The sequence below is a fragment of the Erpetoichthys calabaricus genome, chromosome 4 (assembly GCF_900747795.2).
Source record: "Erpetoichthys calabaricus chromosome 4, fErpCal1.3, whole genome shotgun sequence".
NCBI lineage: Eukaryota > Metazoa > Chordata > Cladistia > Polypteriformes > Polypteridae > Erpetoichthys > Erpetoichthys calabaricus.
Genome location: NC_041397.2, coordinates 243,460,999 through 243,465,292, shown reverse-complemented (window position 1 = coordinate 243,465,292; position 4,294 = coordinate 243,460,999).

Here is a 4,294-nt window from a genome sequence, read left to right as displayed (position 1 = left end):
AAAAAATACTGAGAGCACAAAATGTCTTACTAAGTGTAAGTGCCTTCATTTATTCCTGTCATATTTATTTTCACACCTTTTTATCTACACATTTAAATTGAATTGCAAATCACGCAGACCCTTCTTAGCACTGTACTGTAATACTGAGCCTTTCTGGCACTGAATGAAGACACAGAAGTGGGTGCCAGTTTTTTTTTTTTTTGTGTTTTCCTTTTTTTAAGGCAGCTTTAAATGCATTGGATGTTTTCATCCTTTGATGTGTTACAATGAAGAATGTCAATGCATTTAATTCAGATTTTTGCCAATAACACAAAAATACTCAAAATGAAAGCAGGACTCCACATATATGTCTGAATTAATAGTAATGACTGATTCTGGGCTCTTGATGCCCGGCAGCAAGGCTTCAAAGGATTTCTTGCTTAAATTTGTAATGTTATTTTAGCTTTGGCAAAATACAGACACATCTATCAAGCCATTCATGTTTGATCCCTTTTTCCAGTTTAGGGTCACAGGTTTTGAAGCCCATTTTCGGCAACATTAGCCCCAAGACTGGGCAAGTGCCTATATACTCTATGATGGATTGTCCCAGGGTTGCCTGACCAGTGGACTTTGTGCACTTAGGGTAAATGGATCACTGACCACCATTTCCAGCAGAGGGCACTTGGGTGCAAAAATTAAATAAGTAGTAAACTCACCTTCTATCTAAAGAAGTGAATTTTTTTATAGCATGCTGAACTTATTAATAATTAAATTCTACCAGTTTTTCATGCTATGCTAATTTCTTACCTAGAAAAAAAAAGTTAATTGTGGAGTGTGTGAAATTTTCTTTGCGCCTTGTACTAACCCGTTGCCTAGTTGTTGTGACAGGCCATTCAGTCGTGCAGTGCTCTAGCATTCCTTTGTTCATGCATGGCACTCTCCCTCACTGCTGCCCCTAGCACTGCTGCTCCACTCATTCCCTCTGTCACGGCCCCTACCAGCACATTCACACCACCTGCTCTGCCTCAGACGGCTTCCTTGTGGTCAAAAGCAACACCATCTACACTCACTTTCCCCAACTCCTTAATCATTATTATGGTGACATTATTGGGTCACCATTTTATGTTTCTATGTGTTACTGTTTTGTGTTTCAGGTAACTGTGATGTTGCATAGCAGCTTGCAAGGCATAAGATGTGTGTGCCATGTGAGACATGCCATTATAGCTACTGTAATATGCTGTATAAGATCTGAACCATTCAAGGAAAGACCTGGTGAAAAAAAGTGCTTGAGCAACCAAAAATAATTATTTTGCTATACATTCTTTTGACTTTCCTTTCATTTATGCTGCAGCAGCTCTGACCTCCCTCTTGTCTAAGTCCTGAAAGAAAGGTTTGAACCACTTTGCCAAGCTTAATTTAGGATGAGCTTTGCTGTGTTACTCAGGCATAATACATGTTCATGCCTCAGAACTTGCACCTTTTTGAGCACTCCCTCCCTTCACCCACATAGGAATTGAGACAGATGTGTGAATACAATATTGGGGGCAGCAGCCAAAGCCCCCTGCCATCGAGTGTTGCGTTGTAAAGATCAGATTAGGGGAGCTGATTATTTGCAACTATGTGGCTGGATAGGGTCTCCAGTATTACTTGAACATTCCAGGTGAATGAAGGAGTGGAACTGAGGGGAGCAATTTCAAAGTGACATGACACACACAAGTGTATCGCATGCTGCCAAGTTGTAATGCTCAATGAGAGGCAACAGCTTCTTTATAACTCAAAGGGCCCTGCTTCACAACTGGTATAGGGTGCTAAGTAGTCACCTTGCCTGAAACAATTACTGACTTAGGTGTACTGCTTATTTTTGGAGAGGAGTGTCTTTATTTTGAATGGTATCCCCATCCAGTCTTGGTTCCTGCCTTAATGTTTTGCTACTGGGCCATGACCCTTCATTGCTCTGAATTTGAATAAGCAGGTCTGAAAATTTTGCAAGAGCATTGATATAGCAAAGGAGGACTGTATCTGTGATGAGTTCAGGAATTGAAGTGTTTGCTCTAGAGTGTCGGTCAGGACACTGGCAAATGATGCAGGGAAGTCCACACAGCAGTTTAGTATGAAATTATCACTGATTTATATAAGAATATATACCTATATTTGAATAAGTGTAGGTGTGTGGTCTCTGGTCATCAACACACATTGGTGACTGATTCAGTATATTAGAAACTCCTAGCCATTGCAACTATTATAACAACAAGGAAATAACAAACACATTTATCATTCTTCTCTATTAACATCCCATAATACATGCTCTCGTGCATGCTGGGAGGTGCACCCTGAAATATGAGCCATGACTCTCAATTATTGCTGTCTCTCTAACATTAGGAATTCATTAGGAGCATGTTTGTTTTTTACCATCTCTCTATTATTATAAAAAAATCCTGGGACAAGACAATACTTTTTCAGAGATACTTTCATTTCCCGCCTGACGAGACTATGTGACAAGTGATTTAACCATGCCCGGGGGCGGAAATAAAAGACAGAGTAGATGACAAAGTAGAACGTCGTAAAGAATTCAAAAACTTTGGCGTGATACACATGCACAGCAGGTTAGAGATAATGGAAGTACTAAAGTTGGAAAGTCTCAAAAATGATAGTAAAGATCGCATTAGCTCAAACAAACGGAAATTATTACGCGGTGAAATAACAACAGTAAAAAGAGATCGAATATATTGTTCGGATTTAAACATTAAGTCGGAGACTTGTAGATCGTCGAATTCATGTTGCCATCAGGGAAAAGTAGTGTTTCTTCCCAATGAAGAGGCGTATCCGTAAGAATAAAAGATTTGTTGTTTGGTGAAAGTGAAATCCACATACTCGAGCGGCAGAGACGCGAAGTGGCTGGTGCGTAGTGTAGGCCGGGGGGGTAAAGCCCTCTGGTTATTGTTTTTAATATTTAATCATTAATGTGGTGATGTGATCACATGCCATTTTTTATGTTTATCTGGTCAGCTACACTATTTTGTGTGTCAACATTTTTTTGAATTTCATAGGTACCTCCATTTTTGAAGTTGTGGTTGCTGTGGGGGTTTAAGACTTGTGATGCACATCTCACGTGACTCATGCCATCATGGTAGCCCTGTTAAGACGACTGCGCATATAAGCAAGTACCCAACTTTTAAGAAGTTAGTGGGGCAGTCTCCCATTAAAAACAGAAACAAACACATCAGGGAATGTAATTGTGGTTTGAACTGTTAGGTTTGACTTTAGACCTCTGGTTAGCCTTGTGGTTGTGGCACTTTGTTTCAGCAGTTCTATATGTTCTACTTGACTTGTGCTATGATTAATTATCAGCCCTTTTCACACCTAAAGCTCAGTTTATGCATCTCTGCCACATAAACTATTGAATGGACTGATGAATAGTCAACTACGAACATAACAAACATGACTAAAGATTTGAAAGGAACAGGTCATTCAGCACAATCTAGCTCCTCAGGCCTTATTCACCTAAGTTTTCAAAATTATAAGAGTTGAGATGTGGAAGTATAACTAGCTCCTATTCTAGTTGTTTAGGCTTTAAGTAGAGCTGGTCATGTGGTTAAAACTCCCAATTCATTAAGATTAATGAAGACCAACTACTGTAGGACAGACCCATATGTAGAGATCATTGGGTTGATTGAACTTTATAAAGCCATCTAAAATAAGAAAAGAACTCTGAAAGATGTGGAAGTGAAAAAAGGAACCATTAGCTCAAAAAATAGTGTTATGTAATTCAATGGCTTAGCAGGAGGGAACTTACAGAAAAGTATGTGGGGCAGAAGCACACGCTGAGAAACAGGTACTAATTGGAAATAGCTCTGTTTAGTGAATGATTGTTGTCAGCATCATTAAGCCAGAGATGCCTGTTTAACACTGTGTTACTCCTAATAGCTAGTGTGGTGTTATAACAAGTTATGTTTGCCTATCTTTCAAAATTAAAAAATTCTGACTCTAAACCAACCCATGTATGCTTGATGTCTGTTCTTGCAGCTGTCCCTGTGTATGCCCCGTTTAACAATGTCAGCTTCTATCACCTACACCTGAACACCAGCAAAACCAAGGAGCTGGTGGTGGATTTTAGGAGGCCCAGACCCCTCATAGACCCAGTGATCATCAAAGGTGACTGTGTGCAGATGGTGCAGACCTATAAATATCTGGGAGTGCAGCTGGATGATAAATTAGACTGGACTGCCAATACTGATGCGCTGTGCAAGAAAGGACAAAGCCGGTTATACTTCCTTAGAAGGCTGGCTTCCTTCAACATCTGCAATAAGATGCTGCA